This window comes from Phascolarctos cinereus, unplaced genomic scaffold, assembly GCF_003287225.1.
Source record: "Phascolarctos cinereus isolate Bilbo 61053 unplaced genomic scaffold, phaCin_HiC Scaffold_4;HRSCAF=312, whole genome shotgun sequence".
NCBI lineage: Eukaryota > Metazoa > Chordata > Mammalia > Diprotodontia > Phascolarctidae > Phascolarctos > Phascolarctos cinereus.
In genome coordinates this window covers 513,912,866-513,939,657 of record NW_027555847.1, presented here as the reverse complement: position 1 = coordinate 513,939,657, position 26,792 = coordinate 513,912,866, and the positions used below count along the sequence as shown (strand labels likewise).

The 26,792-nt window shown below is 37.9% G+C and overlaps 1 protein-coding gene across 7 annotated transcripts in view; it reads right to left on the bottom strand.

The window, feature by feature from the left end:
- PTPRM (protein tyrosine phosphatase receptor type M) overlaps positions 1 to 26,792 on the bottom strand; it is a 922,867-nt gene that overhangs the window by 296,885 nt on the left and 599,190 nt on the right. The window lies entirely within an intron of this gene.

The window sequence follows — 26,792 nt, the reverse complement described above, 5'->3', positions numbered from 1 at the left end:
TTAAGGTTTCCTCGAGTAGGTTGGAATCCTACCTACTATGAGGTTGCCTTTATTGAGTATGTACAATATACAAGATGAATAAGAATTTATCTCTGTACTTAAGAAGTCTAGAAAGGAATAGAAGATATGTATTTATACTACGATCATACAAAGTAATGTGAATTAGCAGGATTGAAGATGTCAAATGCTATTAGCGTTCAGACAAGGAAAAGATTAGCAAGGTTGGAGAGGATCAGGGAAAACGTCCTAGAAGAAGTGACATCTAATCTGAGACTTGAAGGGTAGGAGAGTCACTGTGACATATCTCAAGGACTGTTGTTTGGAAGAAGGATGCAATTTGTTCTGCTTGGTGCCAAAGGGCAGTACTAGAAGCAATGAGTGAGAATGACAGATAGATAAAGCCTTGCAAAGAAAAGTGTCTATTCAAAAGGGGAATGAAGATGCAGCAGGGAGGATTCTTGGTCAGGTGTGGGCTGGACCAGAGATCTAAAGCACCTTCCAACACCGAAGTTCTATGATACAAGGATGAATAACAATTAAACAGAGGAATCCATAGGGGAAAGGGTAAGGTGGAGGGAAGATTAAAGGAATTCCTGCTATAAGCCCAGAAGCAAGGTATAATAAGGTGTGCTCCAGGGACCATAGATCTACAATTGCCAGCTTCATTTAATGCTATACTTGAGCTTTACCATCAAGCTGTTTATGGGATCCATTCTATAGCTACTCAGATACACAAGTGCATTTTGTGATTGGATCGGTATAGGTATTCCACAAAGATCGAGTTACACCTATTGTGCTAAGGGCTTTTCTAATTTTGGTTTGCTTTGCAAAAATACTAATGGAGCACACGTGGTATTCAACTTTGCTGTTACCAACTGACCAGGCCATCTTTTTCACTCATAATGTGTTGCAGCCTGCTCATGTCCACCTCCTGCCTTTCCACTGGTCTTTACATAAGCCTCAATTTCAATTCTTTGAAGATTATAGCATGCACTCACTCCACCACTCTTGGCCATTTACAGCAACACCAAAAAAAAGCTGATGCTTAAGTTAGGGGCCTTTGTCTTGGGCCTTCTGTAGATTCCAACACTAACATAGTGATTTAATCTTATACTCAAAAGATCATCTTAATTTTCTTTTTAATCTTTAAAATTATTATATCTACCACTTAAGTCCATTATTATGCAATTATTTTATCCACAAATGTCTATTATTTGTTCTAAGTCTTCTACTAACCTTTCTCCAAAAGCAATACAATTCCTACCTGACCTCGTGAAACTCCTCAGTGTTTGGTTCTTAAGGACAGCCCTATTGATGGAGTTCTTTCTTCAGAGTATTTCTGTGACCCTTTAGATTGGTGATCATATTTCTTAAATCTAAATATAATAATGGTAATGATAACAGTAATAATAAATCTAAATTCTACATTGAGAATGCTACCTAAATTGGCAGTATGTATTAGGATAAATATCTTTTTTCCCCCAAAGACACAATTGTCTACATAGATGACTCATTTAAAAGACACATTTAAAAGAGTTTCATGTAAATTATTCAAAATTTTCATTATATCACCATTTATTATAGGCTGGAATTTAGCATAAAGTAGGTCCATCTTAGAACCAACCCATTCATTTGTATTTGCTTACTCTGACACTTAGCTCTACAGGCCTAGGATGATCATGCAATCTTTTTTTCACTCCTAGCTATTTTCTGCTTCTGGACAGAGCATGTCAATAGACTACTTTATTGTTCCATTCACCATCTTTGTGAATTCTTAGATAATGACTGCTTTCTTTGGCCACCATTTAAGTATGGGTTTATTATCTTCCCCTGCTACAATGGAAGTCCCTAAGGTTGGAAATTCTTTTGCTTTCATATTTATATTCTCAGATTTTTGCACAGTGCTTAGAACACTGTAAGTGCTTACTAAATTATTTTCATCCATCCATCCATCTCTATCATGCTTTATATAAGGTTATTCCACACCAGGAACCCTGAAAAACAAATTTATGATAAAGCTCCCGAAGACTGCAAACTCTTTGAGAGCAGAGACTGTCTTACTTTTTCTATTTGTATCTTTATAGCATAGGGCAGCTAGGTGGCTCAGTAGATAGAGCACTGGACCTAGAGTCAGGAAGATTCATCTTCCTGAGTTCAAATCCAGCCTCAGACATGGCACACCACTACAGTATCTTTGCCAAGAAAACCTTGAATGGGGTAAAAAAGAGCTGGACATGCCTGAACAACAAAAATCTGTATAGCATATCATAGTACCTGTATGCTTAAATAAAAGCTTGTTCACTGTAGTATGATCTGCTGTCCTAAAGTTAGGTATCTTATACTATATGGTATAAAAATGAGACTTTTAAAGTTAAAAAAATCTCCCTCAAAAGCAAGATTTAGTGTGTGTATATAATATCATATGTGTGTATATGTACATATATACATGCAAATGTATATGTATGTGTGGACTGTATTCCATCCACTGTGGTTATTAATAGCTCCAGATGTTAGAAAAGTCATTTTCCCTCCCACTTTGTGGGCTCCTAACAGGCTAATATGCAAAAGAATAAGTAAAAACAAACTTGTGGCTACTTCTACCCATTTGCAAGTATAAGACATGGAGAAATATTAACAGATATGCACAGAATTTCAGAGCTAGAAAGGATAATAGAAGTCAAAATCTGCATTCTTATACATAAAAATTCAGCTGGGCACTATGCAATGTGGACCTACAATACCTGTAATATATCACACATTCAAGGATAGCTGTATCACATCAGCACGACATAAGGTCCATGAAGACAAATATTATGAAAAAAAAGAACATCCTTCTTTCTATAATTTACTTTTTTTTTTATGGGGGAGTAGAGGTTTTATTATCCTGATGATTATTCCAAAGAAGGCAGCTAAGGATAAGAAAATCTATCATCTCAGAGAACAAGTCTATGAGTTCTACAACAGCAAGGTTTGAGTCTTACCTTGCATCTCCTCCAGTGCTTATATATAGTGTGAGGTTGGAGCTGTGCACCCAGAATACGCTTAAGAAATATCTACTGAGGGGCAGCTAGGTGGCGCAGTGGATAGAGCTCCAGCCTTGGAGTCAGGAGGACCTGAGTTCAAATATAGCCTTAGCTATATAACACTAACTAGCTGTGTGACTCTGGACAAGTCACTTAACCCCAGTTGCCAAAGAAAGAAAAAAAGAAAGAAAGAAAGATATCTACTGAATGAAGGTCTTTTAGTTGCAGCAACCATGTGGCAATGGCATTTGACAGGAACCACGTCCCTCTTCAGGGCAGCTAGGTGGCTCAATGGATAGAGTTCTGGGCCTCAAGTCAGGCTTGCTAACTGTGTGACCCTGGGCAAGTCACTTAACCCTGTCTGCCTCAGTTTTCTCACCTTTAAAATGAGCTGGAGAAGAAAATGGTAAACTACTGCAGTATCTTTGCCAAGACAACCCCAAACGGATCACAAAGAGTCTGAAACAAATCAACAGCAACGGCAGAAAATCTTCTCATTTTAGATCTATTTCTTTTGACAGATACAAATCAATGTTATAGAAGTGAACAAATCAAATAAATGGAGCAAGATTTTTTCAAAGATTTTTTTTTTAGGCAGTTGGGGTTAAGTGACTTGCCCAGGGTCACACAGCTAGTAAGTGTGAAGTGTTTGGTCTGAGGCTGTATTTGAACTCAGGTCCTCCTGACTTCAGGGCCGGTGCTCTATGCACTATGCCACCTAGCTGCCCCTCAAAGATTTTTCATATGGCAGTGTGGAAAGCACTATAATTGGAGTTTAAAAACCCAGGATCAAATCCTGTCTGAAAATTTCTACCTCTGTGACTATGGACAGATAATATAAATATCATGGGCCTCAGACTACCACCTTGTATAATGAGGGAATTGGCCTACTGGCCTTATAAGGCCTCTTCTGGTTCTAAATCTGTGGCTATATTTCAACCGTACCATTTCCCCCCCTCTCTATACATAACTCTATAGCTTGTCATAGGAAAGACTGAAAAACTGAATGCTAGAAATATGCTTAGGATTCTCATTTTATAGGTGAGGAAATTGTTTGTTTGTTTTGGTTTGTTTGTTTTTTGCCTTTCTTTGTATTCCTAGCACTTATTTAGTACAGTGCCTGGCATATTAACAGAGATTTAATAAATGCTTGTTGACTTGACTTGAGGTAAAATAGTTTTCCAATTAGAATCTTTGTTGGCTACTTCCCCTCTAGTAACATAATGTCATAATCAGTATTAACATAATCAGTTGTTAAAAGAAACCTAGATTATCCCAGTTACTAAATTAATCTGGACACAGAACCACTTATCTAAAAGTCCCTTCCTATCCCACCTGGTGGTCTCATAATTAGATTCACACAAGGTCTATTTTAATTGGTGAATATATCACTGATCACCCTCTGCCCCTGACAGCTCCACACTTCTGGGCAGATGTGGATATTGAAATATGTCAGAATCACATTTCTGAGATCTGGCACGTGGCCATCTACTCACTGCTCTTTGGCACATAGGACAGGCTGGTCAGCCAATATAAGGAGGCCTTCTATGATTGGAAAGGCATTTTTTAAAGAACGCAACAAAAGAATATTATTCTGATAAAATGAAAAGAAGTACCAAGAAAGGATACTAGGGAAAGAAAAGGAAACAAGAAAGCAGGAAAACCAGCTAGCCTATCAGGAAAATGAAAACTAAAGGTGAATTGTGTACCCAGGCAGGACAAGCTGAAATAGTCTTTCTTTTAAAAAAATTTCACGTGTTTATTCATATATTCTGTTTCTATATCCTATTCCTTTCTGAACATATCCCTGCTTTTCCTACTTTCATTCCCCCACCCTAGGAAGCCATCCCTTGGAACAAAGTTTAATAAGAAAGGGGGGGAGCAATTCATCAAAACCAACCAATACGGTATATGCAATATTTCACACCCACTGTTCCCCACCTATGCATGAAGGGGGAGAGAAGAAGTTTTATCAATTTCTGAAATATATTTTCAGAGAAATAGCCCCTGTAATTTACTGATAGAAATTGAGGAGGATGAGTTTCAAGACAATTGAAATAATAGAACCATTATGTCTCTCCAGATGAGAACAAGCTTTTCATAGTGAGATTTTTCTTGTTGTCAATTACCTTACAACTGTGCCATTCAAGGTTTTCCAGCTAAAGAATCTTCTTGCGGACTTACAGGGATATACAGAGGCTTAAACCCTCCCTCGGAATGATCACTCAGAAAATCTTCCATCACACAAATGATTGAAGGAATGAAGCTTCACATTTAAACAACTATCCAGAGCACAGAAAATTCTGTTTCAAATCTTATAGGCCTCACACTATTGCCTTATTACAGAAATCTACAGAAGGCACAATTAGACATATAAATCTTACGATTTTTCCCTTTGTTTTGGTTATTTCTTATCCTCCCTTCCCCCTCCCCCCCCTTTTTTTTGCACAGAGGTAGGAGCTGTTTACAAAGCAACACTTCCTCATTTCTCAGAGTCCTACATCCATGGCAGACCAGTGGCATCTGGTTCAATATTTCATTAAATCCCCCTGAAAACTAACAGTTCAATCTATTAGAAAACTACAGTCCCTAAGCAACATAAATTACCCAGTAAGCTGTGGTTGTACCATGCAGCATAGCCCATTTGCTGCTAAGACATTCATAGCTATAGAATTGCTTGCACATTCTGGATGCAGGAAGCATAGCCTTCTAAGCCCACCTCTCCCTTAGACAGTAAACACTGAAACTTACCAAAAATTCTCCCTGGGAATAAAAAGGCTATTTCAGTTTAAAATGAATGATTTTCATGGCTTGCTTTAATTATCAGTGAATCTCAAGTAGAATCTGTTCTGGAGAATATGGATTTTTAACTACCTGCATAGCTTGGGGAGTCTTTGCATTCCTCTTTTAGCCCTCAGCAAAATGACTGAAGAGCATTCACATTATGGCCCCATCTGAAGGCTCTGTTCCACAACTAGAGGGAAAAAAAACCCAACACAACCCTTAGAGCTAATCTGTTTTTGCTGTAGGGCATCTTCGAGTTCCTGCAGTTCAGCAGCATGGAATGAGTGACCCATCCACACCACATCATCTGAAAACAAAATGGAACCTCATTCATGAAAAATTCAGGGTAAAATTTCTTAGTAATTTAAGTTTAAAGCTTGGACATGACCAAAACCTGGAAGGAAAATCTACCCCATTCACAGGTTTTTCTATGATAAGCACTCAATGATTAGACTCACTTAAAGCACCCATATAGGAACTCTAAGAGCAAAAAGACATCATAGGAAGAATCTTTCACGAAGTGTGTTCTCTTTAACAGGTTCTGTGTTTTGGTCTCTAAAAGCTCGGCTGAATTGCTGGTAAGCAACCTTGGTAAGCCCAAGATGAAGTATGACATGATAGACAGATGGCTAGAACTCAGGAAAATCTAGATTCAACTTTCACCTCTTGCCCCATAAAGCCTCTGTGCACTGGGCAAATCACTTAATTTCTCAGTGCTCCAGACCATCCCCCAAGCCCATAAGTTGCAGAGATCTGTTTCTTTATCAGGAGTTCCTCTGCCAATACAATCGCAGGTATGATCCAAACCATAACAATAAAACTTCAGAATATCACTCAAACGTCTACAAAATTTTCTCCAAAAGCTATAAAGCTGAGTTGTAAGAAGTATGGTACTATTGAAAGACTACTGGATTTGGGGTCAGAGAGCTTGGGTTTGAATCTCACTAAGTCACTTAGTCTCTTTGGGCCTCAGTTTTCTCACCTCTAAAGTGAAGGGGCTGGACTATGTAAACTGTAAGGCCCCTTACAGCTCTAAATATATGAACTTCGGGGTTGTTTGCTCTGAAAGGGATCCAAATGCAAAATCTTTGCTACACACAGAAATGTCATTCTTTGACCATAGCAAAAATTCAATCTATCTGCAACTGCCTGGCACAGAAGAACCAAATACAAATCCATGACTACCATGAGAATTAACCAAAGCTCCTGAGTTTTCCTAACCCTTTCTTTAGGCATTTAAAGAAAAAAAAAAGAGGGGGGGGATCCTGCTATATGCTAGGTTTCTTATTCAGCAACAAAGCCTGTCAAATATACTGAGAGAAGTGCCACTACACTAAATATGGCAGTGTGGCACATGCATTGCCAGTGACATATTATGAAATTAGAACTACTAACATCATTTAGCTAAATAATCTCTGAAACTGTAAAAAGTGATTCTTTCTCAGAATACTCCTGGGAATAGTCCACACATTAAAGCAGCAATATGTGATAATAATATGAACTGGGAGCCAACTGATAGCTGAATGACTTTTGGTAAGTCACTTCCGGGCTTTAGTTTCTCCATATATAAAATAAAGTGAGCAGACCAAATGATCTCTTAGGTCCCATTCAATTCTGAAATTCCCTAATGATGAGATCCATTTAGTTTGCACAGTGTGGTGTTATCTTGTATATGAAATGCATTCCTGAAAAATGGCTTGCTTAAAGTGCATACCTGAATATCAAATCAAGTTTTCAAGTTACTTCCATTACCATTTCACAGGGGAAAAGAATGCATTAAATGTAAGGAAAAAAAGAAAGAAAAAGAAAGAAAAACTTAGCAATACTAACATTTGCTTGGTATTTTTTAACATTCAGTCTTTGTGTCCTTGTGTATGCATAATATCTGCTGCAAGTAATTAGTCAAATGGACAGTCAATGCTTATGGTCCATGTATACACACAAAAGCACATACGTGCACACACATACAGACACACATACACACACACACACACACACGAAAATACATCACACAGTCAATTCTCATTTCACTGGGATATTTCACTGACTCTCTGGACCCTGAATGTGTAATTAGCTGCATGGTTACTTTACATATTCAGCACAACTCACTAACTCGGAAAGCTAGGTTAAGATGATTTTTCCCCTCCAGGAAGAATTCAGCCGATGCACTCTTAACAATAAAGAAGTTACTGTCCTTTTAAGTAATCCTATCAAGTTACTCAGCAGGAATCTTTGATGCTGGGGATCTGTGAAACAGCAACAGCCACTCCTGTGACTATGACTGCAAAGCAGCAATAGAGCTTTCTGAATTGTATTTCCAGCCATGAAATACCCAAAACAGACCACTGCAGTGCTTTATATTAACTGTGTAAAGCTGAAACTACAATAAGTATTCACACTTAGAATCTGACTGACCAGAAACATGTAGAAAGTCAAGTGGACAAGAAATTATTAGGCACCTATTATGTGTCAGGCATGATACTAAGTGCTGATGAGACAAAGAAAGGCAACAAGAATCCCTGCTTTTGAGGGGCTATAATGGGGGAGACAATATGCACTCATGTACTAATAAGTATATACTTGGTAAACTAGAGACAATCACAGAAGAAATGGCCTGGTATGAAGGAGAGCTCAAAAGGTTTCTTGCAGAAGGTGGGGGTTTAGCTAGAATTGGAAGGAAGCCAAGAAGGGATGATGGGGAAGGAGAGCATTCCAGTCATGGGGGACAGTGAGTGGAAACGTACAAGGTGAGAAGATGGAGTGTCTTGTTTGAGAAAAAGCAAGGAGGTCACTGTCACTAGACTGGAGAATACATGGAAGGGGAAATAAGGTGTAAGAAGACTGGAAATGTGGGAGGGTCCAGGTTACGGGGGTCTTTAAAAGTCAACCAAAGAGTTTTATATTAGATTCTGAAGGCAATCCGGAGGCACTGGAGTTTATTGACTAGAGGAATGATATGGTCTGACCTATGCTTTAGAAAGGCCAATTTGATAACTGAATGGGGGATGGACTGCAGTGGGAGAATGCTGAAGTGGAGAGGCCAAGCAGCAGGTTATTGTATTAGCCAAAAGTGAGAGGTGATGAAGACGTGCACCAGGCAGAGAAGAGAAGGGAGTGTAATCAAGAGATACTATGAAATTAGAATCAGTAGGTCTTGTCAACAATGGGTATGGAGGATGAGAATGAAGTGTTAAAGATGACACTGAGGTTGTGAGCCTGGCTGACTGGGAGGTTGCTGATGACTTTAAGAGTAAGACAGAAGTTGGGAGAGAGGGAAAATTTTAGGGGAAAGATGAATTCAGTTTTAGAAATGTTGAGTCTACGATATTTATGGAGCATACAATTTGAGATGTTCAATGAGTACATTATCAGATGCTCCATGAATTACTTACTCCCTTGTATTATTTAACATTTTTTCTATGTAGGTAAAAGTCATTGTGGCAACAATGATGATAGAAATCTGGACAGAGGGGTGTTGACTTATATTAACTCTACTGCTTTTCACTCTTAGGAGGAGATGCCATCTTTTTGGAACCTTTCATAATAAAAGCGCATAAGACAGTCCAGTTACTTAAACAGGTATATTAATAGGACTGAAAAAAACATTTTTACTTTGACATTTTGCTCCTGTTTTCTCTGCCAAGCAGAACAGAAAAAGACAGGACTAAGATGGGTAAGAGGAAATGAAACTCAAGATAAATAAAGTGATAACAAGAGAGAACCTAGCTGCTTCTCACACATTCGAGCCTCCAAGCCCAGGAAAACCACATATCACAGGGTACTGAAAGAACTGGAGGATATACATACAAATAGACAGACAGACACACACACACACACACACACATACACATATAGGACCTGTGATTGCTTTGGTACAGGCAATACCAACGAGGTACTCTCTCCACCAATTTAGATGGGCATCTTCTCTGTCTCTCTGTAATTTATACTCTTAGAGAGTTGATTGGAGTACTGCAAGTCTGAGTAATTGCCAAGTCAATATGTGGTAGCATCAACATGACTTGGACCAAACCTTTTTTGAGTCTGAATTCAATTTACTATCCACTATGCCACAGGGCTTCCATGAAACATTGTCAAGTGACACTACACCAAATTTGGGGAAAAGTTCATGGGCCTGTGATCCTATAATGGTTTGTCTGCAATATAACTATATCCATACTGTCCCATGACATTCTATTCCAAAAGAGGTTCAGCTATATCATGATCTGTGGTTATCTACTTTAAAAATTTATACCTTATATTTCTTTCTAAAACAAATAATCATTATCATATGTGCTTTTTTATGTTTGCAAAGCACCTTTCTTTCATTTTGGGTAGGGACCCAGGCTGACCATTCTTTATTTCTCCCCTGGCCCTGCTTATGACTATCTAAACTTTATCACTATGCTGCAGTTGCTTTCTTACCCCAGAATTTCCCTGAGTACATGGGGCTTTCACACTCCAGAAAATCTTGATGTTATGCTGGCCTCCTTCTCCCATTGTTGGTTCCTCCTAAGGCCCCCTTTCTGGGGGAGGGGCCCAGGCTAGCCATCTTTCATTATTCCCCTCCCAGGGCTGCCTCTGATTCACCAGTCTTTACAACCACCATGATTCCATCCTTATCCTTTAGCTTTTTAGTTTCCTTCTGTGTGTTATTTTCCCCTATTAGAATGTAAGCTCCTTGGGGGCAGGTACTGACTGTCATTCTTTTTGCTTGAATTTTTATCCCCAGTACTTGGCACAGTGCCAAACACATAGTAAATGCATAATAAATGCTTCTCTTTCCTGCACATATTATCTCATTTTGATTCATACTGACTTTAACAGATAGGTGACCAAAATTATTATTATCCCCATTTTACAGATGAGGAGACTGAGGCTGAGCAAATTTTACTGATGTGTTCAGGGTCACACAGCTAGTAAGGGTCTAAGGCAGGATTTAAATCCAGGACATCTCTATTTCAAGTTCAGCACTTTATCTACTTTGCCTAACTGCCTCTCAGTTGCCAAAGAGAATTAAGAGATTATTATACCTAGAAAAAGTAGGGTTTGAAAGGATGATTATTATGAGAAAAAATGAATATAATCCTAACCTATTACTCTCATTAATGAAAAGGAGACAATCTACAAATTACTAAATTTAGCAAATTTAGCTATTGAGAAAAAAAATTAAGGCTGCTATATCACCAAATGTAGCCTTTTCACTTATTTCGCTAAGTTTACTTTTAGTTATTTATGATTATAGCCAACACCATATTTTACAAAAATAATGAAGTCAGAGTAACAAAAGACTTCACTATAATGTTTTCTCTTAATCTTTGCTGCAACAATTTGGAGGAAGGCTGTGTGAGATTTAGCATGGAAAAAGTGAGGTTTGATAATAAAAGTCAAGAAAGAACCAACATTAGAAAAAAAATCATCTTCCTTACAAAATGCATTTTTTAAATATTTTTCAGTATTGGTAGAGATCAATACAGTGTACCAAATAGAATGTTATGTTTTCTTAACTGTGCTTCACATATTAAGATAATTCCAAAGAAAACAATGGATATGTACGTGCTGCTCTCATTAATGGTTATTTAGGAATATTAGAAATACGTTCAGTGCTATTCAGAATAGACAGGAAGACACCATTCCCTGATAGTTGTTAATAATATTTATAAAAATGTACTCATGGTTGGAACAATAAAAGCAGGTGACTGAGCAGGTTAGTTTTTCAATTCAGACACCTAATGCTAGCATTACAAGAAAAGCAGAAATTACTTCAAAGGGTCATTCATCTCTTTACTTCAATGAGAGGCAAACCCAAATATTTATACCAGTAGTCGAATTATTCACCATTCTGGTGGAGGAGATGAGCTGTTCTATGATATTAGGAGCATATAACTTTTCACACTTCAGAAACACACGCCAGCCCCATCTCTGTTCACCAGACAAGGGTTAGTAAGCATATGGTGTGAGCTTTCCTCTGCTTCTCAAAGGTCTTAACCTCACGCTGCAAGGCATCTTTTTGCTCAAGATACCAGATCCCCACCTATAACTCACAGCTGCTTCCACCAACAGAAGGGAAGTGACCAGTCCTCATTAACCCCACAGAGTCAGAGTGGTGATGAAAGAGAGACCTGGAGTCTCTTCTGCTTGATGCAACATCAACAAAACCTGCAGCCCTGCCTTCTGTTCTCAGACTGTAAGAAGTAATGATGTAAAAAAAAGAAGACAATAAAAACACAGCTTGAGTTTTAAGTTGGCTTTGTACAGGTTGGAACAAGGAGGCTAATTACAGATGTCAGAGGCATAAAGGTGAGTGTAGCTGATAAGACTGAAATTGAGAGAAAGCTAAAACTTCTGAAGATAGTGTTCCATAGATAGTGCACTAATTTAAAAAAAATACAATGAATGCTCCAGAGAAATGGAATATTGTATTAATAAGCATACAAGAGGAAGAAGAAGATAAGTTAGGGCACCTATCCACTAGATTTTTTCAAGTATTTTGGTTAAGGAGACCGCAGGGCAAACAGAATTTATTCTGGTGACAAAAAAAAGCCTACTGAATTTTCCTGCTAAACTTTTAGTCATCAAATCTTGGACTCTGACACCTACTACTGTGGGACCTTGATCATGTCATGTAAGATTTCTAGACCTCAGTTTTCCTCATCTGAAAAATAAGACACAAGAACTAGATGACCTCTGACATCCCTTCTAGTTGGAAGGTGACCATTTGTCTACACAAGTCACAAGTTAGTCTAGTGAGCTGAACTACAGAGGGTAGGGGTGATCAGACTTGCTCCATCATCACTCCTCTTGTATGTAACAGAGGAACTACCCTTGGATGAACAGTGGCAGCTTTTACAGTTGAGAAAAATGAGGTGCTCTCACTAGGTCATTCAATACTTTTTCCACAGTCATAATCATCACATTTTGGGTTACTAAATCCAGAAAATCTCAGTCTTTACGCTAAAGAGGACCTTTTAGCTAACATATAAACTATTCTGCCTGAATTCAGCCTGAATCCTCTTTATTTCAGCTACCTGGGGCACATCTGACTTTACTGAGTCCCAGACTGAGGAGTTCTACTAAACCTAAGCAGTTCAACACTAGTGCTCACTGGTAATGGGGGGAAGGGGTGCAGTTGGGGATGATGAGGGAATTGTAAAGGACAGAGCACTTCTGAAGTTCATTCAGAGTCAGTCAGTGGCTACTACTTAAAGAAGGAAAATAAAGAGTAAAGTAAGACACAAAAAAGGTATTTTAAAAATCAATCTTTGCGCATTTTTCTTCAAATACTTGCCTAGTGCTATATAGCTATATATAGAGGAGTCTAGAAGAGTAATTGACAATAGCTTGGATATCAGATGAGCGTTTACTACATGTTTCAGGTTCACAAGCTATGATACAGTCAGTGACAATGTTAAATGAGATCCCTACAAGGCAATGAAATGGCCTGGTTTTGAATGGTTTTGAACACAATCTTTGGCAAGTAGATTCTAACACTGATTGATGGAAAGATAAAAGTGATGTCGCTGCAATGGCTCCCTACCGTCTCTAGGTAAAAGTATGATTTCCCCCTATTTGGTATTTAAAGCCCTTCACAGTCTCACTCTAGATTTCTTTCCAGGATTATCGTCTGTCATTCTCCTTCACAGATTTTACATTCTAGTCAAACTGGCCTATGTGCTCTCAACCATCCATAAATTTCATCTCCTGCTTCCCTGACTTTGCAAAGGCTTTCCCCCATTTCTGAAATAGATACTGTTGTCACCTCTGCCTCCTAGAATCCCTAGCTTCCTCCAAGGCTCAGCTTACGGGCTACTTCCTACACAATGTATTTCCTGATATCTCTGGTTATTAGTGTTGTCTTGGAAATTACATTTTATTTACTTTATATCCAATTTGTGTCCACTTCTTATTCACATTTGATGTTGTTTTACTTCTTTTTTATTTCTATTTATTTATTTTATATTTACTGTCCTTGTTGTTTACCTCCTCATATTGTTTATAAAAGATAAACTCCTTGGGGCAAGGATTGTTTCATTTTTGTATTTGTATCCCCAAACCATTACATAGCATAGTGATTAGACTACAGTAAGTGCTTAATAAATGCTTGCTCAATAAATGAATACAGGTAGGGGTTTTTATAGGTCTAAAAGGGTTATAATCTTAAAAACCTTTCTTTCTTCCTTCCTTCCTACTTTGCTTCTTTCTCTTTCTTTTCTTAACTTAATAAACAGCAAGTAAAACAAACATTTCTATATATAATAAAGTAAAAAAGAAAAATAAAATGGATTGTAGAGGAAACTGATCTCTATTACATTCATCTTGCTTTTCATTTTAAGAATCAAATGAATGAAAACTAATTTTCAAAGCTATCCTGCTTGTCTGCATGTCTTTCTTGTCTTCCTTCTTTTCTGTGAATTAAAAAAGCTTCAATCACCCCTTCCTTCATTACTTTCTTCCTTCCTTCCTTTCTTGTACTTAACGATTCTATCATTCTTCCTGCCCCACTCCCACCTCCCTACTGCCCACCGGAAAAAATAAATAAAAACAGAATCCCTATAACAAATATGCACAGTCAACCAAAACAAATTCCCATACTGCCCATGCCTGATGAAGGCAGATTCTGAAACTATGATATGTAAAGCAACAACAACAATAAGCCTGAAGACAGATATGAAGAGCAACTTCTGTATAAGGCTATGGTATCCTCTTTATTAAGATGTTCATATAAATATATAAAATGTTCACATAATACTGACAACAGTATACAAGGGACTATCATTGTTCCTCTTCCTAGCTCACTGCAGTCTTCTGAAGCCTGTTCTAACTTTCTGTTTCCCTCTCAAGCCAAGCATAAAAAAGGACACTTACAAGAAAGAAAGTTAACAGTCATGGTGGTAGCAATGGGACTCATTTTTACATGATCTACAGGTTTTTCTGCTTCATTAACTAAGCCTGAATTAGATAGCTAGCTACCACCTCTGCTATTGGTCCTCTGACCAGGCCACTGGGGCACTGTCCATCAAAAGAACACTTCCCAAAGAACAGCCTAATGTCAGTGCTGGCAGCTATCCCGAGAAAACCAGCTATATAAATGACCAGCAGCCACAGCAGCAGTTGATCTATTACTCTTTCTCTTAAAATGAGCAAAGTGTTATAAAAAAATGGGCCAGGGTGTTGTTAAAAATGAGCAGAAATTAAGAAGTTTAACTCTAATTTTCTAAGTGAAAGCATTCAAACAGATGTGACCACCTGTGTTTATCCTGAGTCCAAATGATCCACCACCTGGCTCGAAGAACAGCACAGAATATAATGATAATTCCAAGAAAAAACAAAGAATGGCTTCAATTTGTGTACTACTGTTATTTTTGTTATTGAATGAGGAAGATGTGTCCAATCCTAACAGCAGTAACAAATACAAGATAAAGTGGAAAAGAGAAATCTATATGTACCAAGTGGATATCACTTTTAATTTAGCTATTCATTAAGACAGGCTATGGTTTGGTTTTCTTTTGTTCTGGTCCCCTCTGAGTTTGCAGTTCTGTGCCTGGCATATAGTAAGTGCTTAATAAATACATATTGACTGTCTGATTACATATAGGGAAAGTAGAGAAGGATAATGGAAGAGCTAGCCCATTAGCATGAGTCATAGAACAAAATCATTGACAAATGTGGTCACTGAAATAGGTTTCATTTTTTAGTTCTGTGCTTAAACTGGATGCATCTTTAGTGAAATCTGTGAGAGAGAGAACTGAAAATATACTAAAGCTAGTTCTATGCTTCTCTCAAAATCGGAAAAAGAATGATTCCTATGACAAGAATAAGCAACCTATCTTCTTCCTTTCCTTGTATCCTCAGCACTTAGCAAAGAACCTGGTACATAGTAGTTGCTTAATAAATGTTTATTGACTGAATGAATTTTTCTAAATATGGCAATTCTTTTTGAAGGAACAATTTTTTCATCTACTGGGCTAAAGTTTCCCTAAATCCATAATCCAGGTTTTCAGATAAGTCAACTGATGTGATCTCAGAAAGCAACCAAGCCTTTATTAAATGGTTTTCTCCTAAGTCTGATTCTATTAGTGTTCTCTTTTCCTATATAAGAACTGAGAACCAATAGTGACCACACATTCTTATAAAGTAAGACTTGAAAGGAACAATTCCAAACAATAATGGAGTAGCAAAGCTGTTACCAGGAGAATGGCTGACTGACAAATTCAGTCAGGGACTCAAATTACAGAGGTCTCTGGCATATCAACTACTATAATAAGTTTGGGTTTTTCATTGTAAGACTTGAAAATAATGTTTAAAGCTGATATTTCTCAGAGAAAAATACTATCTGGGAAAACATGATTATTCATCAAAATTTTTTAAATAATACATATTAATTGATGGTTTTTATTGTCTCTGTCTAAAATAGGCAATGAATCTCACTGTTTATTAAAATGTTGTAAAACTGGCCAAAATGAATGAAATTTAGATAAGAGATTGATTTAACAAAAGAAACTTATTTCAAGCTGCTTCTTAAACATACTAATTGATTTAAACAATATAGGTAGAGTGTAATTTGTACACTAAAACACCTACTGTGGTGACCATAAATTGAAAACATTTCTTAGTAGTTGTGATGGCTATATAATGCAAATCTCTGGAATCTAATAGAAGGTAGAAGCAGTTCTGTAAGAAACTCAATGCACTAAAATGCTTAAACAAAACCATATCACTATAATGGCCCAGTGGATAGAGTACCAGGCCTGGAGTTAAGGTGATTCATCTTCCTCAGTTCAAATCCAGCCTCAGATACTTACTAGCTGTATGACCCTGGGAAAGTCACTTAACCCTGTTTGCTTCAGTTTCCTCATCTATAAAATGAGCTAAAGAAGGAAATAGTAAATGGTTATAAATAAATAGTAAATACACACACACACACACACACACTATGTATAAATAGTAAATATAGTAAATGGAAGAAAATAGTAAATAGTATGTTTACCAAGAAAACTCCAAATGGGGTCATGAAGAATAGGACACAATCGAACAACAACAAACCATGTAACTAAAATTTCCAACACACAAATGTGCAGTTACTTATGAAAGGTAGAAACAACTTTTGCCATTTAATAAAATACAGCAGTTCAATGATTTAATAATGAGTGGATTTATTCTTATAGTAAGACCCATTAAAATATCTTCAACCAAGGTCTACCAAAGCAACAGTAAATATATACAGCATATGTGGAAATAGTACAAAAAATATAATAGCCATCTGCAGTGGTAGTGATATTATAAATGTATTTTAAATTTAATAAGAAGCCTTCATATTTTCAGTACCATTATAGATTTATTGGTGAAGGTAACTATAGTATAGTGGATAGAGAGAGTCATGAAGACTTGAGTTCAAGTCTTACCACTGACATATACTAATTGGGTTAGCTTGGACAAGTTATTTAACTTCTTGCTGTCCCCAGGCAACTCTCTAAAACTGTAAATTCCATAGCAGGTGTAGCTATGTATTGGTAGAGGGACCTTCCTAATTGGGAGTTCTCTATCCCAATGAAGCATAGGTCTGGTATTTAACTGTTCTTAATACCAATTTGATGGGAAAAGGAGATTGGTAAAAATATGAGAAATTCTGCACCATGTTTTAAAAGAAAATCCTCAGCATCAGCAGGATTTGGTCTACCCTTCCTTCCTTTGTCTATTTCCATGTATCTTTTCTATAAGCAGATTTAAAACTATAGCCATTAGAGTCCCTTCCCTTGCCTCGCAAAACTCCTAGCATTCAATCTCAAAGATGAATCCCTTCCAACTGTGGGATTCTATGACTACAGGACTCTAAGAATCTTTCTAATATTAATAAACTAAGCATTGTCCTTTTCACAATATCTGCATTTTCTATTTCTTTTCATTAAGAGTTGTTTTAGCTTTGTTTTATACATCTTTAAAAGTCAAAGAAAGAAGATAAAGACACTGAATACCTTTCAAAGGGCTCCTTTCAAGGACACTTTAATATGTTGAAGACTCAATCCCCACTAAAAACATCCCCCCATTCCTTATTTAACTACTCCTTATCCAATACTTTAAAATAAAGTTTTCAAAACACAAAATTGTTACATAGTTAAATTACACAATTTGCTTTGTAAATTGTGGGGCTTATCATCATCATTATTATGTTTCTATTGATGTTGGTCAGACTGTTAAATGTATTCTAAGGATAAAAGGTAACAATCCATTTTTGCTACATTTATATGTAAATATTTGATCCAGTTCATAGTCATTACTTTGGCTCAGGTAAGCCAATACAAGTCTGTTTTGGTAAGGAGCTGCCAAGTACTATGGCATTTGATGCCTAGCGACTTGAGGCCCTGCTTATAAATCAAGATCAGTCAGCTTCAGACAGGACTAAAATGGGAGCCTTGTTCAGACAAACTAGAGTTGATGCAAAAGCTACAATAGAAGGAAGAACATTAGGGTGGAAATCTGGACTTTACAGTGTGACTCAAGACAGGAATTAGAAGGAAGGCTCTTGGGCAGTATTTAATCAGCACCAGGGAGAGCACCCAGTAAACCTATTGCTCCAAGGAATGCCTAAGTAGTTTATGAAAACCTTTTAAAACCAGCAGCTAGCTTCATAGTTAACTGGATCCTGACTGCATTATGCAACATATCAGCCATGCCTCCCAGGTGGATAGATAATATCCAAACTTACCGGAGGTCAAACTTAAGATCCAAAAATGTCTTGACAGGCATGAACAATGGGATAACTAACAAGATCAGCGTTAATTGGGATAGATATAAAGTCCTGAACTTAGGTTTAAATTATCAACTCCACAAGTAGAAGATGATATTGGGGAGGAATATGGCTAGATAAAGATACACAAGAAAAAAATCTGGATAGTTGACTGCAAGCTCATTAACGGTCAACAGTTTCCACCTGAAACCATTCTCTCATCTTTCTCCTAGGAGCCTGATGTTTTAAACATGCCCCCACCTTTTGCATCTTCATTCTATCCCTCACTATCAGCCCTTTCCCTTTCAAACATTTTTAGGCCTCTTTATTTCCCACACCATTCTTTCCTCACCCCCCACCCCCAAGCCTTCATTCTACCCTTCCCCTTTTTGGAGTAATCACCCTCTCTCACTCTTCCTTTTCACTGCCAAAACTTCTGGTAAAGGAATGTGATGAAGTGACAAAAGCATTGGACTTGTCCTCAGAAAAACTGGGTTTTGAAAACTGGTTGTCATGTAATCATATGCAGGTCATTTAATGTAAGTTTCCACATCTGTAAAATGGTGATAATACTATCTTCATTACCTATGGATAATAATACCTGCATTAATTACATCATGGGTTTTTGTAAAGAAAGAATTGTAAAAGCTTTAAAATGCCATACAATTGTGAGTTTTCATTATTGTTTTTGGAAGAAAATAGTCTTCACCTAACCTCCTACTCTCTTGCCCTGCAATCAGTCCTCAAACCCCTTACTAGCTCACTTCCATCCTTACTACTCCACTGCAATTGCTCTTTTGAAAATCACCACTGACTTCACAATCACTCAAACCAATGGACTTTTCTTGAAGCCTTATCTTTTTTTTTTAAACCTCTGCAGAATTTGACAGTTTACTGCTGTTGTTTAGTTGTTTTCAGCAATGTCTGACTCTTCATGACCCCATTTGGAGTTTTCTTGGCATACTGGAATGGTTTGCCATTTCCTTCTCCAGCTCATTTTACAGATGAGGAAACTGAGGCAAACAGGGTTAAGTGACTTGTCCAGGGTCACAAAGCTAGTTAAGTGTCTGAGGTGAGATTTGAACTCGGGTATTCCTGACTCCCTTCCCAGCACACCATTGTGCCACCTAGCTGTCTTCATTTACTACCCCCTCCTTAATCTTCTCTCCTCCCCTGATTTCCTGCTAATTCTGCAAATACTCTTCTTTCTCCCAATTCTTCCTAATTCTTCTTCCCAAACCTTTGGTGGGGGTGGTTTCATGGTTTTTTCATTAGTCTTCCTGCATTCTCTCTCTACACTGTCTCTCTTGCTCCTCTTTTACCTCTATGCAGCACATATTCAAACTTCAAATATCTCCATCCTTTACCTTTCTCTTGAATGACAGGCCCGTATTTCTAATCACCAGCACCACAAACTCAATATGTCCAAAATTTTAATTTCTGTCTTCTTCCTTCTCCTTAGGAATCCAACTCTTAGGAAAGAAAACCATCTACAGTCATTTCCATTTTCTGGCCTCTCATTTACTTTACAAGGACCAGCAATCTTTGTTTCTGTCCCTGAACCACAACTGATCTCCACAAGGTCACCAATAGTAGCTTTATTGTCTTTTCTCAGTTCTCATCTCTCTGCAGCACTTGAATCTGCTGACCATTCCTTCCCCTTTGGGATATTCTGTCCTCCCTGAGGTTTTTTTTGTATGGCCTGATTCTCTTCTCACCTATCAGGAGTATCATAATGTTTGAGAAATAGCAAAGAGGCTACTCGATTGCAGAATACATGAAGGGAGTATATAAGGTGTAAAAAGACTGGATAGGTAGGAAGGAGCCAGCTTATGAAGGCTTTAAAAACCAAAGAATACATTTTATAATAAATCCTGGAGGCAATAGGGAGCGTCTGGAATTGAGTAAACAGGAAAGTGACATGGTCAGAACTATGCTTTAGGAAGATCAATTAGGCAGCCAGGGTTTTAGTTGGGATTTAAAGGAAGCCAGGAAGGTCAGAAGTCAGAGTGAAGGACAAAAAGCGGAGAAGGGAAAACATTAAAGGTAAGGGGGACAGCCAGAGAAAATGCCCAAATCTGAGAGACAGAGTGTCTTGTTCCTGGAATAGCCAGGAAGCCAGTGTGACTAGATCCAAGAGCACCTGTTGTAGAGTAGGGTGTAAAAAGACTGAAAAGCTAGGAGGCCGCTAGGTTATGAAGGGTTTTGAATGTCAAACAGAGCATTTTGTATTTGTTCCTGGAGGCAACAGGAAGCCACTGAAGTGTAATGAATAGGGTGGTGACACATTAGGCATGCCCCTTTAGGAAAATCACTTTAGTGGCTAAATGGAGAGACTTGAGGTGGGCAGAACCACCAGCAGACTATTACAATAATCAAGGCATAAGGTGATAAGGGCCTGCACTACAGGACTGACAATGTTAGGAGAGAAGAGGAAGTATTAGAGAGATATTACAAAAGTGAAACTGATGGCGTTTGGCAACAGTTTGGTATGGGGGGGGAGGTGGGAGCAGTGAGAGGTAATGAGGACTGCATGATGACTCCTAAGTTGAAAGCCTGCAGGACTTGGAGGATAGCATTTCCCTCTACATTAATAGGGAAAATGGCACAGAGGTGGGGAGGGGAGACTAGGGAGAAAGAGGACTAGTTCTGTTTTGGACATATTGAGTTTAAGGTGTTTACTAGACATCCAGTTTGAGATGTCTGAATGGCAGTTGGAGATAAGAGACTAGAGATCAGCAGATTGGTCCAGTATACTTGATAATCATCAGTATAGAGATAGTAATCTTATGAGATCACCAAGTAAGTAGTATAGACGGAAAAGAGAAGCAGGACAGGACACAATCCTGAGGGAAACCTATGGTTAGAGGCATGATATGGAAGAGAATCTAGCAAATGAGTCAGAGGAGTGGTCAAATAGGTAAGAGGAAAATGAGAGTGATATCCCAAAAACATAGAGAGGAGTGTCACGGACAGAATGATCAACAGTGTCAAAGGCTGCAGAGAGGTGAAGGAGAATGAGGATTGAGATAAGACCACTGGATTTGGCAGCTAAGAGGTCATCAGTAACTTTGGAGAGAGTAGTTTTGGTGGAATGGTAAGGTTGGAAGGCAGATTGTAAGGGGTTAAGAAGAGAGTGAGAAGAGAGACAGCAAAGGCACCTATTGCAGATGGATTTTTTGAGGATTTTAACTACAAAGGGAAGAAGAGAAATAAGACAATTATTAGCAGGGATGGAAGGATAAAGTGAGGAAAATTTTTTCATTATAGGGACATGGACATATTTGTAGCCAGGAGAAAAAGAGAAAGAGAGAGAGAGAGAGAGAGAGAGAGAGAGAGAGAGAGAGAGAGAGAGAGAGAGAGAGAGAGAGAGAGAGAGATTGAAAATAATCGAAAGAGTGGGAATAACAGAAGGAAAATCTGTTGGAGGAGATAAGATGAAATGACTCTATTTGGGTTTTCTTGGGAAAGATACTGGATTTCCTTCTCCATGTCCTTCTCCAGCTTATTTTAAAGATGAGGAAAGTGAAGAAAACAAGGTTAAGTGACTTTCCCAGGGTCACACAGCTAGTAAGTGTCTGAGGCCATATTTGAATTTAGGAAGATGAATCTTCCTGACTCCAGGCCCAGCACTCTATCCACTGCACCACCTACCTGCCCAACTTTACAAATATTATCTTACTTTATCCTCACAACAACCCTGGAAGGCAGGCATTGTTATTATCCCCCTTTAACAGATGAGAAACCTGAGGCAAAGGAGGTGAAGTGACTTGCCCAGGGTCACACATTTAGTATCTGAGGCCAGATTTAAACACAGATCTTCCTAATTCCAGGTCCAGCACTCTAACCACTATACCACCTAGATGCCTGATATTGTTTATTCCTTTCCTTTCCATTCCCATTGCTACCCACCTATAATAGACCCTTACTGACCATCAGAAGAACTACTACAATAGCCTTCTAATGGGTTTGCATCCTCCAGTATGTACTTTATGTAATTTCTACATTATTCTTTTTTATATGCAGCCTTGATCATGTCACTCTTATGCTCAAAATTAATCAACTTTCCATTGGCCACTGAATAAAATCCACGTTATTTAGCTTAGCATCCAAGACCCTCACTTTTATGATTTGGCACCACCCTATTTTTTCTGCCTACTAAATATGTCATCATCTGTTCCAGATAAACTAGACTTCTCCTCTGGATATGTCTCCTACTTCCATATTATTGCTCATACCTCTCCCTACATCAGGAATGTTCTTCCTTGTCTCTGTTGAAATCCCATCCATATTTCAAGACCAAGCTCCCTATCAATCCCCTCCCCAAACTCTTCCCTGATCCCTTCTAGTCAGAAACAATCCTTTCCTCCTCAGACTACATGTAACATTTTGTACCTGTTTCTTGCATTTATTATCATAGTAGCTACATACAAATACATTACAACCTTTTGCTAGACTTTAAACTCAATGAAGACAGGAACTATGTTTTAATTTGCTTAGCCCAATGATCTGTAGATAGCAGACAATAAATGCTTATGTAATTGAATTGAATATGACTGATTAAAAAGCTAATGCAATTTTGGCTGCCTTAAAGGCAGTAGCATATCTAGAATAAGGGTCCCACTTCCCAAGTCAAACCACACTGGAAGTATTTTGCTTAGTTCTGCAACCGTACCTTGAGACTAACATCAACAAACTGGCATACAGCTAGAGGAGAAGGACCAGAAGAAGAGAACCAGGTGAGGGAACTTAAAGCCATGGTCCTGTGAGTAACGGCTGAAAGAATTGGGACTACTGAGCCTAGTGATGACTTAGAAAGATCATACTGCCCCCAATCTTCAAGCAGGTGAAGGGCTATCAAGCAGAAGAAAGATTAGCCTAATTCTGGGTGTTCCCAGAAGGCAGAACCAAAACTAATGAATGGCAATTACAGGAAGGTAGTTTCAGCTCAACACAAAGGAAGAGGCTAATAACTGCAACAGGAATACGCAGAGCTAATGGAAAATGGAATGGGCTGCTCTGATTCCCTTCCCATCACCACAGATACTTAAGCATTATTCATGTTGCTGCTTAAGAAATACATTGATCAAGAGATGCTTTCTGAGGTTTCTTCCAACTTTGGTATTCTAAGTAGGATGGGGAAAATAAGCTGGCCCGTGAAAATCTAGCAATTATATAGGATTCAAAGTTTACCCAGAAGCTAGGTCTCTACCATTGGTCAATAAAAGGCTCCTATTCTAGGTATATATTATGCAATATATTGCATATATTTTGCAACACTGGTGTTATAGGTGAGAAGAGAGTACAGATTTCACTTTAAAGAGAGGGAAGTGTGTTCACTGATTGCCTATCTCCTCCTCCTCCTCCTCCTCCTAATACCAGCAACAACAACAACTAGCATTTACTTAGTGCTTTACAAAAATTATCTTACTTTATCCTCACAACAACCCTGAGGGGTAAGTGCTATTATTATCATCCCCCTTTGCAGATGAGGAAACTGAGGCAGATGAGGTTAAGGCCACACAGATTGTGTCTGAGGTGAGATATGAATTTAGGTCTTCCTGATTCTAGGTCCAGCATTCCATCCACTATGCCACTTAGCTGCCTAATATCACTTATCCCTCACTATTATGTGTAAGAAACTTTACTTTCTTACTATGGATATAAACGATATTCCTAAAGGATACAATGTTCCTTTTGCCTCAGGGATGAGAGCACATCTTTAAAACGATGAGATTTCATGCCTCATCGAGCTGGGGGGACACTGGCTCACATCCAATCTAAATATTACCAAAGAAAGCTCAAGAGTTGAAACATCTGATCCCATTTTTTTCATTCATTCATTATTCTATTATTTTTCTGTTTGCCATTGCAGCCTGGCTTTTTCATATTACACAATGCATTTTAGGTGACCAATTCATTTTTTAGCTTTAATAAACAGGAGCACAGCATATGTATAGAAATATAGGAACATACAAATACTTGTTTTGACATGTTACTGAGTCTCTTTCATTGTCCACAGGTAAGGGAAACATTATTTCAATTAGTTATTGTCCATTGATTTCTATTTTGGGAAAAAGAACCAAAATGCATCAAGTAGCTTTTCCAGTCTACTTATGAACCTAAAAGAGTACATCTGAAAATGCAAACAGACACAGCACCAGGAGGCAAGTTTTTCAGGGAACCAACAACATTTTATGTTCCCAACTCACTCCCACAGAATTTTTCAGAGAGCAAGTTTCATCAAACGCTTTAAATTTTTCTTTGGCATCATAAAGGATGGTGGGAAGCATGTCTCAATAAAGGAAAGAAAAATGCATCGGTATGAGAACTACTTGTGTCATGAGAGTTGGAATATTCAGGCAGTGGTGACAGAGATGAAATAAAAAGTAAAGTCAGATATTACTGCCTGAAAACTTGCAAAGAACTGAGACCTGAATATAACATATCAAATGACAAGTGATTGAGAAAGGAAAAAAAGGACTTAGACATTTCAGGAATTGCATTGGAAATTTATTATCTACCTAATATAAGGAAAACTATATACAATTTGTTCATCAGTTATTAATTGAAAGTGACAGGCTTCTATTTCACCAGCTGCCTTTCTACCCACTAACCTCTCAACTTACCCCATTGCAATTGCTTGGGAAAGAGAACAGATTGCTTTTAGATCACTAGTAAGACTTGGGAATGAAATATTTCAAGATGTTCCTAAGTAAGCCTCCCCTTGCTGGATTTTATCTCCCTTTTCTACTTGCTGTCATTAAAGAAATAAACAAAGAATAATGAGCCTGATAGATATTTCACATGTGTGTGTATGTAACATAGCTAATGACCTTCAAGTATCATTAAACTGGCAAATTGAGCTCATGCTGACACTTCTGAGGAGTAATGGTCTGCTGATTTAATGGATGATTTCTGTCTTCCTTAGGGGTTGTTAGCAGATAAAAGTGGTTCATAGAGTTTGGAAAAGTGATAAATAGGTACTTCAACATACTGCTTTGCTCCCAAAGCTAATCTCTGAGCACTTTCTTAGGGAACTCTTGATGTAGGTAGTTAGTGAAATAAGAAAGCTAGTAAACTGAGAACAGAGGCATCAACAGAAGTATTCTTTAGTTGAAAGTTGAGGGATAACTAGCTGATGGATTAATAACATTTGTGTACACACATATGCAAGCAAAACTCTGTTTTAAGCATGCAAGCATATGGTTCAGGATAAGATTGGTTCAGATTTCAACCAAGAATATGATACTAAACCCTCTCTTCCAGTGTTATTACAAATGGACCCCACCGGAAATGGAGATCTCTTCAATGGAGAGGACCTGTTGAAGCTACCCTCCAGATTGAACAACTTAGGGAACAAGAAAACTGAACCAGGCATCCTAATGAAAGGAGACAAATTTGACTTCATAGGTTTCACTGAGATGTTGTGGTAAGAGACCCATGACTAGACTATTCAGACTAGAATAAGAATATTCCTTGTTCAAAAGAAATGGGGGGTGCAGTGAACAGTGGACATTAAGGAGGCATATTTATGTCAGGAAATCCAGGAATCAAAAGATAACTATGATAGTCAGTATCAAGGTAAGGACCAATGTAGGGACACACACAAAAATTGTCCTTGAAGTAAACAACAGACACATATAGTGGTCAAAAAGAGGAAAATGATGAAGAGATCAGGCAAAACCAGTAGAGACATGATACAGCAGTGAAAGGGACTTCAATTATTTAAGCATCTGCGAGAGCTCTCTTTGTCCAAAATGAAACAGTTGAGGACTTCTTGGGTTTGCCTTAATCATAACTTCATCTTTCAAAAGGTGGAGGAACCACTAAGAATGAATTCTATTCTGGTTCTGATTCTCATTAATATGGAGCAATGGCTGTTGGAGGTGGAAATGAAGGCTTTCCCTACAGGGAAAGCAAGTACTCAAGAAATTCAACAAAGGGAGGATTACTTATGAACAGCCTTATCTCATACTAAATATATGTTCCAGCCACATTATATTATTCTTTTTATAATCCAGATGTTCTCCATTTCCATAACTTTGTTCTTTCTCACTACCACTTTGAACTGCTGAAGTTTCTTATTTTCTCTATAAGATCCTCCCTGAGAAAACAATGTTTCTTTGCTCAAATGTCATAATAATTTGCCTAAACCTCTCTTTTGAACTTATCTCATTGTCCTTTGTATCATAGTTATTTGTTTACTATGTTTATTCCATGGTAAGCTCCATGAGATCTGTATCTCTGGTATATCTATCTAT